Here is a 14,642-nt window from a genome sequence, read left to right as displayed (position 1 = left end):
ATGGTTTTTTTTTTTTTTTATCGTGTCAACATCATGTCTTTTAGACTACTAGGTGATTCAATCGTTATAATGAAATTTGAACAACGTTCAACTTATCATTAGGAGAAATTTCAAGCAACAGAAAACGCTAGAAACAAAATATTGCTTTGAAATTGGTAGCGAATCTGGCCTCTGAAATAACCAAAGTGTCAAGAAACATAATTATTTTCTCTTTTAATTGCACAGCCATATCTATAACAGTAACGTAAATGAATTTCGGTTTGGGTTTGCTCTTCGCACACCTCAAGAGATCAGTTCACCAAACTTTTAACTGGGCTGCACAAGGCCTTAGAGAGTTGGAAGCCACAGGCCTACATGGCTGAGGACTATGAAGCGTGAATTGGGAGATGATGAATGGAAAAGTATCGGTTTAAAAGCTCAGGATAGAGGCGACTGGCGAAATCTAACTGAGGTCCTTTGCGTCAATGGGCGTAGTAGATTATGATGATGATGACGAAATGAATTATGATTTCTAATAAATCTAGTTTAACGCGCACATATCTAATGCGGTGTATGGCACAGGAAAATTAAAATCTATAGCGAAGTAGGAAATCTAGATGGTTATTAATGGGTAGTTCTTTTGCTTGAGGGTACACTCGGGCACACTATTCTCATCTTATTTCTCTTCCTTTTTTTTCTTAAGTTGTTTTTTAATATATATGAAATATTTATTTTCATGCTGTTACTGTTCTTAAAATATTTTATATTAATTGTTAATTACTTTTTTTGTAGTTTCCTTATTTCTTTTCATCACTGGGCTATTTTCCTTGTTGGAAGCACTCTCCTTTTCCAACTAGGGTTGTAGCTTAGCAAGTAATAATAATCATCATCATATACCAAGGCACTTCCCCCAATTTGGAGGGGTAGCCGACATCAAACAAATGAAACAAAAAGGGGACCTCTCCTGTCTACGTTAATAATAATAATAATAATAATAATAATAATAATGCATACGTAGAGGTTAAAAAGGAAGTGACATCATTTAAGATGTGTCTCGATTCCGAATTGATGCATCTTAGTAAATAGATATTTCTTTGTGAAAGTGTTATAAAAAATGGGAATCAATTTAGTTACATCCCATGAAATTATGGAAACGTAAAGTTTTGTATTGCAAAGATCCTTCGGAAAGCGGATCCACAGTTGTTTAACCTTTGGTTACTTCTCTCTCTCTCTCTCTCTCTCTCTCTCTCTCTCTCTCTCTCTCTCTCTCTCTCTCTCTCTCTCTCTCTCTCTCTCATACTGTTGTCTGTCAATGATCTCGATGAATAACTTTAATCTGTTTTAATTACTCAACTGTCTAAGCCTAGTACCACTTTTGTGTTTGGATTGCTTTAAAGAAACAGTGTTAAGAACTTTGTATAATTGCTGTTGTCACCCAGTTTAATTAATAAACCTAAATTTTACTTGACTTGCTGTTAATGAAATTAAGTCGTGTATTAATCTGTTGATCAAAACCAATTGTATAATTTGGACCCGTGTTCAGTCTGTAGAAGCCCATAAGCATCTACTGCATTTCTTTAATTGAATAAAATACTTTTGAGATTTCTTACGATTTAGCACAGCAAGGTGATGAAGTATTATTACAATAACAACAAATTGTTATTACAATGGAAGGGACCATTCAAGGCAACGAAACGATGTACTCATAGATCTACATGAATGGTGTGATCAGAAGATATGATATAAATCTACTTAGGAAGTATTTACCCCAAAATCCTATGAAAATACTGACAACCCAGTTAGCCATTGTAACAACTGAATATGACCAGAACCTTGAAAATGATAATGTGACAGTACCAAGCTATCTACAGAAGGAGACTTGGAAAGAAGTCAAAATAAATCCAGAGGTAGAAATAAGTAAAGAAAAGGAACTCCACGACATCTTACCAGATAATTAAGGATATTTTGACCAATGTACCCGTAAGGACTTTGTTAAACATCAGACGTGGCAAGAGTTAACCTACATCTTACACCCATACAGTTTGCAGGATGCTGTTAAAAAGGAGATACGGAGTATGAAGGATTTAGGAATCGTTGAGCCTTCGATAATTGCTTACTCTTCGTCCTTATGTGTGGCACCAAAAAAAAAAAAAATTGTGTTTAGATTTGCAAGAATTAAATAAAATCGTTGCTTACGATGCTGAGCCAATGTGTAAGCCAGAAGCTATCTTCTCTAGTTTGGCCAAGAGCAAATATTTCTTCAAGATCGATTTGAACAAAGGATACTGGCTGATCCCGTTAGGAGAGGGAAGTAAAGAATTAACTGCCTTTGCAACACTTGAAGGACTTTTCCAATTCACCATGTTACCATTTGTTATTGCAACGGCGGTATTTAATAGGCAAACAAGGACGTTATTTGGAGATCTAAAGACAGTTGAAACATTCATGGACATCATCCTAATCCATAAGGTGACATGGGATGAGCATTATCGGGTCCTACAGGAAGTGCACGCGTAACTACTTGGTTACTAAACCAAGCAAATGTGAAATTGGCATGGCGAGTCTACAATACTTTAGCCATGTAGTAAGAGGAGGCATGTTGAAACAGACTCCGTAGAAACGTTCAACAAGCACGAATCCCTTATACTAGGGTTGTGGTGGCCGATGCGGTAACGCCCCTGACTAGTGAACGCCAGACTTCGGTTCGAATCTTGCTTAAACTCGTTAGTTTCTTTGGTCGCTGTAACCTCACCATCCTTGTGAGCTAAGGAAGGGGTATATGGGGGAGACTATAGGTCTATCTGCTGAGTCATCAGCTTACATTGCCTGACCCTCCTTGATCCTAGCTTGGGTGGAGAAGGAGCTTGGGCGCTGATCATATGTATATATAGTCATTCTCTAGGGCATTGGTCTACTCGATAGGGCAACGTCACTGTCCCTTGCCTCTGCCATTCATGAATGGCCTTTCAACCTTAAACCTTTAAACTAAAAAAACAAGCCCTTTATCTCCTTGGACTTTCTGGCTACTACCGCAGGTATATATCATCATACGCAACCATGTCTCCCCTTCTAACCAACCTAACCAAAAAAAAAAACCGAATAACATAAAGCGGAAGCAGAAGCATCAAGAAGACTACGATCAAATATAGGATTGTCTAACACTAGAACCCATTTCTAAGAGTCGTATATTTGGAAGAAGCATTTATTCTCCAAACCAATGAGTCAAATATGTGCATGAGTACGGTATTGCTTCAAGAAGGAAATAAGTTGCCAGTAACCTAGGCCAATAAGAAATTATCATTCACTGAAACTATCCGCACTGTGATAGAGAGAATGTCTAGCTGTGGTTTGAGCGACTAAGAAATTCTATCATTATTATTATTATTAGTAGTAGTAGTAGTAGTAGTAGTTGTAGTAGTAGTAGTAGTAGTAGCAGAAGCAGTAGTAGTAGTAGTAGTAGCTAAACTATAATCCTAGTTTGAAAAGCAGGATGCTAAAAGCCGAAGGGTTCCAAATACGAACCAATTTTGAAGTCTCTGTAACAACGATGTCCAAACTTAAGTGTGATCAAGTGACCTGGACACGTTGCTTGGCCGTGACCTTCACCTTCCAAAATTTAATCATTTCCATCTTTTTAAATAAAAGTTAATCCCTGCAAGTTTCATTGAAATTGTGGCCAGGAAGGTGTTCACTAACATTCACAAACAGGGGGTAAAACATAACCTCCTTCCAACTTCGTTGAAGGAAGTAACAAGCCAATTTATTGTGCAATTGAAGAAGATATAGACCTAATGTGTTTCTCAAAAATAAATTTGTTATCGAGAATCACACCTAAACTTAATTTTTAAAAGAATCATACAGAGTTAAAGAAACACTATCAATGGTTGTGAATGTTGTTGCGAAACAGACCATCAAACAAACATCGAAAGTGTTAAATAAACGATTGATGAAATGGGCGTTACGTAAACCTGCAGCAATTTAAAGTACGAATAAATTATGTGCGAGGTAGAGAAAATGTGTCTGCAAACTACCCTCGTAGGAGTGTGTCGAAATGTAGGCCTATATACATCCTGTTAAAAAAAATGGCATTTTCTTTTTTTTAACCAATGGGGAAAATTGTTAGAAATAACTCACGAGGGGAGGGTTAAGTATGTCTTAAGAGCTTAAAATCATAACGGCGATATGGTAGTAATATTAGTATTTATATTTACTATTATTATCATTAGGTTATTGAGATGTAATTGCTGTCATATCTACATCAATAACGTAAATGAATTTTGATTTCTCAAATCTTATTGCGATGTAAGAAATATAAAGTTCTAGAACAACTAAAATAATGCACATGTGAAGGTTAGAATGAAAGTGGCGTCATTTAAGATGGGTTCTCGATTCCGAAATTTTACATCTTAATAAATTTGGGTTTCTTAACAGTGTTTTAAAGAGTGAATTTGAATCTATTTATTACAAAGATCTCTGCAAAAGCATTTTGTGAAAATGGTTCTATGGTATGTGAAACAGCCGTATAACACGCACACTCAAGGGGACGTATATAAAAGCACATCGTTCAGAAAGTAGATCCACAGTTAAGTTTAACCTTTGGTTACTGATCCCCCTCTTACTCAAGTGATAATATACCTGCCTAAGCACAGTACCAATGACAAATAAATAAGAATTTTTATGAAGTAGTAGTACCTTTCAAGAGCTAAAGAAAAGCCTCTGTAAGTCTTCACAGAAGCGAGATCAAACAATACAAATTCTAGTTGGATGACGAAAGTCAGACATGGTGGACTCTTACTAAACACAAACCAACTTTACATGAGGCTCCTTAATTATGTAAACTCAGGTATCAGTAACGATTGTCGAGCATATTACTGTTAATTTCATTACTATCACGATCGTCATTCTTATCTATTAGCAATAGTAGTTTGAGGAGACCAAGACAAAAATCTTTCAAAACTCATAAGAAGGATTTGTCCTGGACATATGTGTGTAGATATATTTATAACAGAACTAATTCTGTAGCTTCAGATAAATAAAACCTTATATAGACACTATAACACATATTCCTTTGTGTTCATAGATATTAAGACCCTTACGAATTCTTTAAGTTAGAGAAGTTGGTCAACCAGGAATAAAACAGTAAAAAGCAGCTTAAGAGCCAAAGATAAAACTGCGAAAGCCCCGATATACTATGACGAGGTAGTACTAGGTCCTAGTCTGTGGGCCTCGGAAGGCACCGAGTTGTCAGGATTTCGGACATTGATGAACATATCGTTGTGGAATAAGATGGGGTTTATACGATCGAACTGTTCGTCGAACCGGGTGGTCGAACCTGATTGTTAAACGGTTCGAAGAAGTCGAGTCAGCCACAAATGCATAAGATTTGTGGAGAATGAAGCTCCGCCCACAAAAATCAGGCTAGATCTGACTTTCTTTGAGCCGTTCAACGAACATGTTCGACAACCAAATACCCCGTTCACAAGCTCGAAAATCCCTACAAACACCTGTCTGTCGAACCGCGTTCGACGAACGGGTCGATTGTGTGAACCCAGAAGGCGGACTTCTGAGAAACAGACTGCAATCGGTTAGATAGAATAAAGGTGACTACAATGTACTCATAACCCGGATTATTGTAGGACTAGGTTCATAAATAAAAATGATTTATAATCCTTGTTATGATACTAAAAATATGAAAACTACACATCATAATATTCTACAAAAAAATTCGACAAGGCAAGATAATAGTAAAATGGCATTAATTTTGTCAAAAGAACCATCATTTAATACTGCCACTACACACACGACCTGCATACATCACCCATTAACAGGAAATGAGAAAGCAAAGTATCTAGGTACTCGAGGGAGACGCCATGATTAATACATGTTAGCTATAAGGGAACGGAGCCCTGAGGGTTGCCATCCACTCCCCCCACCCCCCCCCCCCCCCCGGCCAAAAAAAAAAAGAAATTAATATAAGGTTTAATATTAAGAAAATACGTAGGTAATGAAAGGCAAGCCTTTCTGTAAAGGATAACTATTTCTTTTGTGTTCTTATCATAAAGCTTTACGTAATAATTTTTGCATTACCATTAGGCCTACACTGACAATCAATAAGTTTATTTCCACGGTTAAAGTTCGTAAAAATTACGAAAATTTGCTCGGATTAGCCTCTGTACCATGGTCTTCCACTGTCTTGGGTTAGAGTTCTCTTGCTTGAGGGTACACTCGGGCACACTGTTCCATCTCGTTTCTCTTCCTCTTGTTTTGTTGAAGCTTTTATTGTTTATATAGGAAATACTTATTTTAATGTTATTATTCTTAAAATATTTTACTTTTCCTTGTTTCCTTTCCTCACTGGGCTATTTTCCCTGCTGGGGCCCCTGGCCTTATAGCATCCAGCTTTTCCAATTAGCATTTAATAATAATAATAATAATAATAATAATAATAATAATAATAATAATAATAATTAGTTTGTATCGACCACAGCTCATAAAAAAAAAAAAAATTACGGTATACAAAGAACATGGTTTGGTCTTACAATATAGTAAAAACCATTGTCGGTAGTCACTACTTGTAGCAACAAACTGAAGTCACCAATTGTTTCAGTAATTTTACAGATATATTTTATTTTCTGAAGTGTTATATTCATGAACACGTTAAAACTTGGATGTTCGATCCAATATTTTCTTGCTTGTGGGGATACTGACACAGTTTCCTTACTTCCTTTCCTTACAGGGATATTTTCCCTGCTGGAGCCCTTGGGCTTGTAGCATCCTACTTTTCCAACTAGGGCTGTGCAGGTTGGCCTTTTTCTGGCCAGAAAATTCCAAATTTGGCCTTTTTCGTGCTAGATACCTAAATTTGGCATTTCTTTTAAATTGGTTAGCCTTGAATGATATATTTTCGGCATTTTTTACAATTAGGTTGGCCTTTTAAAGCTGCAGTTGATCAGACGTTGGCCTTTACTCATTTGGAAAACCTGGCAACCCTGAATTTAGCAAATAATACTAACAATCATACTCACATTGCTAACGTTTCCCAAGATGTAGCCTAGATCGTGGTTATAGCCTAACCTAACGAAGGGTGTGTGACATAATGGCATTTCTAGTCGGTAGCCTCACCTTTCATACAACGGGGGCCTTAGGTTTAAAACCTAAATCCTAATAAACTTAAAATGAATTTCTCTCATAAAAGTGACATAAAGCTTTCATCAAGTTCAAACGATTTGCTACCATATAAGGAACTTGGGCTACGTGACAAGTAGACCTTCACTCTCGACATCGGAAATGGTTTAAAAACAAATTTCGGCTCTTTAAAAAGTAACAATAATTCGAGGCCATTACATTTACACAGGTAATCATTCCATGGAAACTACCAAAGGCTATACGTTAGATACTCACTGGCGTAAATATAACTTCAATGGAGGGAATAACGTAGACACAATGAGACCTTTAGTTTTAAAAGTTATGACGACCGCCGGGAGAAGTCTCAGGGACAGAGGAACGCCGGAACATGTATACATCTGCTCAAGTAGCAGACTGCAGTATGATTTTAGGAAGGTTTAATCTTTTTCTTTGTTTCAGTATTCTTTAAGTTGGTCATATGATTTTTTTACTACTTAGAAACACATAACAAAACATAATATAAGTGGAGACTATTGACTCGGCAGGCTACTAGAAACTACTTTTTGAGGCGGAGCTAAATTTGTTAAAGGGCTCCGATACGACCAACAAAACCAAGTTACTTTGTGAATAATGTTCTATAGAATTAAAGTGAAATTTGTCTACAACATATCTAACATTTATAACACTCCTGATAACGATGATGAAATAACATGAAAGGAACATAATCTAAGTAATTTACACGTCGCATCTAGTATTTTCATGTATAGAATAAAAACATTATTTGAACAATATTGAATGCAACCTTACGAGAGTAAAGTAAATGCAGCTGTAAAAAGTTCATCTAAGATGCATCTACGTAACTTGTTGAGTGCTGAGTCTGCTGACTGCTGTTAAAGCATATAATTTGAAGACACACACACACACGCGCACACACACACACACACACACATACATATATATATATATATATATATATATATATATATATATATATATATATATATATATATATATATATATATATATATATATACTGTACATGTGTATACAGTATACATTTAAAAATAGCAATAATCAGGCAAGATGCTCCGGGCAATCTGTTCAGACTTACACATTTTGTATAAAGTATCAAGTCCTTTCTGGTTCTTACCCTCCCCCTTCTTCTTTTCAATTGAGTCATTCATATTTCAATAGCCGTACTTTTTCTATCTAATTTTTTTAATGGCCTCATACATTTATATTATGTAGTCCATAATTTCTCAGCTCCCAAAAACAGTGATCTCACATATAACAACTGAAGGTCTGTATTTTTAATTTCTGATATATATATATATATATATATATATATATATATATATATATATATATATATATATATATATATATATATATATGTATATATATATATATATATATATGTATATATATATATATATATATATATATATATATATATATAAACTCTGTCATTAACGTAGGCCTATATGACTTAATGTACTTTCAAAAATAAAGCTCCAAATAGTTTTTGATAAACAATTCACTCTCCTTTTTGTATAAAATGCCCAAAGGAACAATTATAGTATATAATAAGTGCATTACCCGTGCAGGGTTCGAGTCAATGCTTAAAATATATATGGAACTAGACCGTTAACTCACTTGAAAGTATGCGCGAGTGAAAAAAAAAAGTTACAAATTAACAATCTGATGTCAAATTTCAGGCGATTTGATTTATATTTTCATTACTAATTCCTGAATTCATCAGAAATATGTACAGCTGAGTCGAATCACACTTCAATAACTTTTGATAGCCCAATAGATAAGTCAACTATAGGCCTATAGTTCCGAATCCATTTAAGACGTAGATTTAAATCCTGTCCTGTGAGGATGTAGGCCTACTTGTGTACAATTCCCCTGTTGATGTTATTCCCAAAGTAATAGGTATTTGATATTAAATACACAACAACAACAACAATAACAACAACAAATGCAACTATTTCTATATAGAATCCATTACATGTTCTATTCCTGTCTGGGGTTTGGCCAGTTTTCATCCCCAAGTTGGCCAACTGTGGATTGATGATGATGGAAGATTTTTATATGATCGCTCACAGCAAACCAAGCTAATATGGGTGGCCCTGACTAGTACAATTTTGCTGATCATGGCGATACCCAAAACACTTTCTGAGTAGGGATACCTTAACGTGGTGAAAGGGTTTTCGTGAACCCATGACCAACAAAGCTAATTCAATAATACCCGCTTCACTCTCTCTCTCTCTCTCTCTCTCTCTCTCTCTCTCTCTCTCTCTCTCTCTCTCGTCTGAGGATTAGCGTTCACTCTGTTCCTTTCTTTCCCAAGTAAACTTTTACAAGTTTTTCCTAATGCAGCTTCCGCTGCGTAACTTCCCTCTCTGTTTTTCGAGGACTTAGCAACTGGTGCAGCTCCCAAGGTAAAATGAAGCGATCTGCATAATAAATATCGAGAGAGAGAGAGAGAGAGAGAGAGAGAGAGAGAGAGAGAGAGAGAGAGAGAGAGAGAGAGAGAGAGAGAGATCCTAAATTCAGAATTAAGACGTGCTTGAGCACCACAGTTGAAAGGAAATTAAAATCTGCTCTTCACGAAAAACATATGCGATGAATTACAAGATGTTCACTTGCGTGAATTAAAGCTATGCTTCAAGATGTATGTGAATTGTGAAGTCAGAAGAATTTCATTTAGCAATCTGAATTAGGATTAACAAAATCACATATCTGTTATGAAGGAGAACTAAGTCTATTTGAGAATGATAACTTTTTTTTTTTTTACCCGGGTGACTTTGAGTTCGAATTAAAAAAGATTATTCTGAACTAATCATAGATTATATTTAAGTAGATTCTAACTTCGAAAATAGCAGCATATTTTGAATTAATATTAGTCAGAAATTTGGTCTAAAGTGATTTCAAGAACATTTTGGAATTAATTTAAAGGTAAATAATACGGAAAGTTGTTTTTCGAATGATTATTATTATTATTATTATTATTATTGTTGTTGTTGTTGTTATTAGCCAAGCTACAACCTTGGTTGGAAAAACAGAATGCTACAAGCCCAAGGACTCTAAAAGGGAAGGTAATTCAGTAAGGAAAGAAAATAAAGGAATGGCAAATAGCCTAAACTATATATAAGTAATGAATGAAAATAGAATATTTTAACGACATTAACAGTAGAATATTTCAACAACAGAAACAAAGTTAAAAAGAACTGTCATAAATACACTATAAAGTGAAACTTAGGTCGACCTGTTTAACATAAAAACATTTGCTACAAGTTTGAACTTCTGATGTGCCACGGATTCAACTGCCAGATTAGGAAAATCATTCCACAATCGGATCACACCTGGGATAGAACTTTCAGAATACGGTGTTTCTACAAAAGTTACAATTATATTATCTTTTCATAAGGCTAAAATAAAAAGAAAAAAAGAAAAAAAATCAGATAATTCTGGGATACCATCGAGGATATTTTCATTTTCATCTTTAGCATTTTTAATTAAGAAAATTCTATTTAGTCATGAATCTTGTTTTCTTTTCCACACCGCTTCTCATTAATAGCAATCTAAATGTCAAGAGTTTATGCACTGGGGAGAAAGTGTGTCTCTTTAAAATAATATTCAATAGATGATTATTTATTGCAGAGCTTAAAACCAAATCCAAAGTAAGTCTAATTGACATTGCTTCACAATCAACATTTGCGATTTGCTGAATCATCTATCCATAAGTTAAAAGTGAATATAGATGCAGAAATTTATTCTTAGCTTGTTAATTTTTTTTTATGAATATAAGAAATTACTCAATAAAAACGCTACCATAACACTATAATATTAACTTGATGAATATGTTTTGAAATCAATTGCAAATTTTAATTCAGAGACGTAATTCAAAAGTGAAATTCTCCGCAGTGTCACTTCTATCATTTTTGCTTATTTTCTTTCAAGCAACGAATGAGAACAGCGCGGGAAAGCGAATGGGCAAATGTCAGCCTGGGCTCGAAGAAACCACGAAGCAAGCAAGTCTTTTGGTTTCCCAAAGGAAGAAATTTTATGAGAATGTGGAGAAAAAGAAAAAGTTTTTTTTTTTTTTTTTTTTTTTTTTTTTTTTTTTTTTTTAAAAGCTGGATAGCAGAAGGAAAGACAACCATCAAACAGTCTAAACCTAACGCTAGGAACTCGCGCAGGGTAAATCGAGGGAAATGACGGTCGATGGAACTTTACTAGATCACCTAACAACGGAATGTATTCTAACCCATAATTCAACTAAACTGTGATCAAAACGATACCCATGGAAGAAGAAAACGAAGAGAGAGAGAGAGAGAGAGAGAGAGAGAGAGAGAGAGAGAGAGAGAGAGAGAGAGAGAGAGAGAGAGAGAGAGAGAGAATTACAACTGAGAATCATCACTACGTTCCCACAAAAGCCAGTGCTTGTTTTAGCACCAAGTCTCTAGTCCTGAGAGGATAAGTGACCTACGCGTCCTCCCAGATCCAGCCAAGACGAATCTTTCCCAAACACCAACCTTGTAAAATTTCAAGTGATTATAAAGTACCGAATAAAAAAAAATTTCATAAAGAGTATATGTTGAAAAGTATTACCAGTAACGTTTCTTAAAATCATTCGTGTTTTCTTAAAGTTTATTAAGAGACAACTCAAGATTTTTTATGATCATATTTGTGTACCTCTGCAACAATGAAAGACCAAAGAGGGCGTCGCTGACCAAAGTCACTGCAACGCCACATGACGAAGAGAGAGCGGGTTGATTTGTATCTCATTATGAACCATAATATTACTATCATTATTACCTTTCCTAGTTTGAAAAGCAGGATACTATAAGCCTAATGGCTCCACCAGTGAAAATAGCCCAGTGAGGAAAGACAATAAGGATATAAACTACAAGAGAAGTTTAAGAACAATAATAACATTGAAATAAACTATTAATATATAAACTATAAAAACTTCAAAATAACAAGAGGAAGAGAAACAAAATAGAATAGTGTGCCCTTAAGAAAGAGATCTCTAACCCAAGACAGTGGAAGACCATGGTACAGAGGCTATGGCACTACCCAAGACTAGAGAACAATGGTCCTTCCCCTAGAAGAGCTGCTTAACATAGCTAAAGAGTCTCTTCTACCCTTACCAATAGGAAAGTAGTCACTGAACAATTACATTGCAGTAGTTAATAGGTTATAAAGTACCGTCCGGTATCAGACTATTGGTAATATATGTAATTCTGTTTTTTTTCTGTTTTTCTTGTTTTATTAATTGAATAGATTAAGACAGAAGAGAAGAAACTGGATGTGGCAGAGATGAGAATGTTGAGATGGATGTGTGGGGTGACAAGAAGAGATAAGATACGGAATGAAGTAATTAGGGGTACCACAGGAGTTAGAAAACTATCAGATAAGATCCAATTGAGTAGACTGAGGTGGTACGGTCATGTCATAAGAAGAGATGAACAGTATATTGGGAGGAGGGTGATGGAAATGGAGGTACAAGGAACGAGGAGGAGAGGGAGACCAAAGCGAAGGTGGATGGACTGTATCAAGGATGACCTTCGATCAAAGGGATTAACCGGTGATGAGGTGTGGGACAGAGGTAGATGGAGAAAGCTGGTCAGAAACATCGACCCCGCATAAAAGTGGGAAAAGATGCAGACAAAGAAGAAGATAAAGATAAATAAAAAAATAATAATAAAAAAAGGATTACGACATTCTTTAGATTTATTCATTTTGTTTTGGATTTATCTAAAATAATTAAAGTTCTAGAAATATCATCTGATGTAACCGGATTAGTTAGATTTTCTTTATCATTTAGTTTTTATTAATTCAAAGGAATAATTAATGATTGCGAAATCTCTACTCTATTCAAATTATAGTTTTGTTAGAATAGCAATAATCTAAAGGATATTTTCCTTAAATATTTATTTAATTTATTTAATTTATTTTAGTTTATTTAATTTATTATTCCATTTGTTATTAATTACCCGCATTTGCTTTTATTTATTGTTAAATTATTTTCATGTACAATATTACTTGATATGTACTCATAAACACACACACAATTTTCAGTTCTTTACTCCATTTTCATTTTCAGCGAAAGGCTATTCTATTATGTTTGTTCCGCAAAAATAATAGTAATAATAATAATAATAATAATAATAATAATAATAATAATAATAATAATAATAATAATAATAATAATAATAATAATAATAAGAACAACAATAATAATAATAATAATAATAATAATAATAATAATAACAATAATAATAATAATAATAATAATAAAAATAATAATAATGACAACAACAAAAACAAAAATTATAATTTTAATAATAATAATAATGATAATAATAATAATAATAATAATAATAATAATAATAATAATAATAATAATAATAGTAATAATAAATATTAGACAGATAGCACTTAATGACAAGAGAAACAGACTCTCTTAATCTAAAAGACTCGTAAAAGGGAAAGAAATAGTTCACAACCCTCCGAGAAAAATAAAGAAATATAAAAAATCAAAGGAAATGAAAAATAATAAAGAAAATAAAAAGAAAAAAAAATAAGAAAAAACCAATGCAAGATATAAGTATATTTTTGAAACAGTTCATAACCCTCCAAGAAAAATTAAAGAAAGATGAAGAAAAATGAAAAAATATAAAGAAAAAAAATCAATTGCAAGATATACGATGCTCAATACGATATAATGGATATAGAAGGTTAATCTATATGCAGACGTAAAATCCGTTTTCAAAATTCGGTAAACCACCCGCCACTCCCCAAAAAAAAGATAAAAAAGGAAATTGAAATAGACCTTTAGAATAAAGCGGAGAGAAAAAATACTTGAATGCATATACACTATTACTTCTTTTTTTTTAAGTAAATGAATACAAAATGAGGAAGTTGATGGGTAGATAAAAGAGCATTAAAAAAAACTGGCACAGATTAGATGAGCAAAAATATACTTAACTGTAATAAATATGCTGTCAGGTACATTGTCTATGATTAGAATTTCATTAAGTTAACAAAGACCATAGAATTATCTCATCATGAATATCACCCACCGTCCAGAAATACAAGGAAAAAAGACGATGACGCCAAAAATCCCTTTGAAGGAAACGCACCCTTCCACCGGAGGCGTTCTCTCTCTCTCTCTCTCTCTCTCTCTCTCTCTCTCTCTCTCTCTCTCTCTCTCTCTCTCTCTCTTCCCCTCATAGTATTTTAACACAGTCCATAGAGGAGGTAAGGCTTTCTCATTACTCCCCTTTTGGCCGACTAATTCACTGGCAGGAAGAGAAAAAAATAGCGCCGATAAAAAACGCGAATATTCTGACGAGTGGTCTGAGGGCCAATAATAACTCGTACTCGCTGCTCAGAACTCCCCTCTCCGAGCTTCACTCCCATAAGACTCCGTGGCGACCTCCTCCCCTCCCACGTGCACAGGGAGATGTCCCTAGCCTACAGGTGGGAAAGGGAAAGATAATATTCTATCCTCCACGTGGAGG

The 14,642-nt window shown here is 34.5% G+C and overlaps 1 protein-coding gene across 2 annotated transcripts in view; it reads right to left on the bottom strand.

The window, feature by feature from the left end:
- LOC137622090 (uncharacterized) overlaps positions 1-14,642 on the bottom strand; it is a 314,819-nt gene that overhangs the window by 242,433 nt on the left and 57,744 nt on the right. The window contains exon 1 of one of the 2 annotated variants that reach the window (XM_068352557.1): positions 7,381-7,511. The exons of the other annotated variant lie outside the window; for it this stretch is intronic. The gene's annotated coding sequence lies outside the window, so the exon portion shown is untranslated. Of the gene's footprint in view, positions 1-7,380; positions 7,512-14,642 lie in introns of those variants that run through there. 2 annotated transcript variants of the gene reach the window in all.

Source organism: Palaemon carinicauda, chromosome 28, assembly GCF_036898095.1.
Source record: "Palaemon carinicauda isolate YSFRI2023 chromosome 28, ASM3689809v2, whole genome shotgun sequence".
NCBI classification, from domain to species: domain Eukaryota; kingdom Metazoa; phylum Arthropoda; class Malacostraca; order Decapoda; family Palaemonidae; genus Palaemon; species Palaemon carinicauda.
The sequence above is the reverse complement of the archived record's forward strand: the minus strand, read 5'-3'. Positions and strand labels throughout refer to the sequence as shown.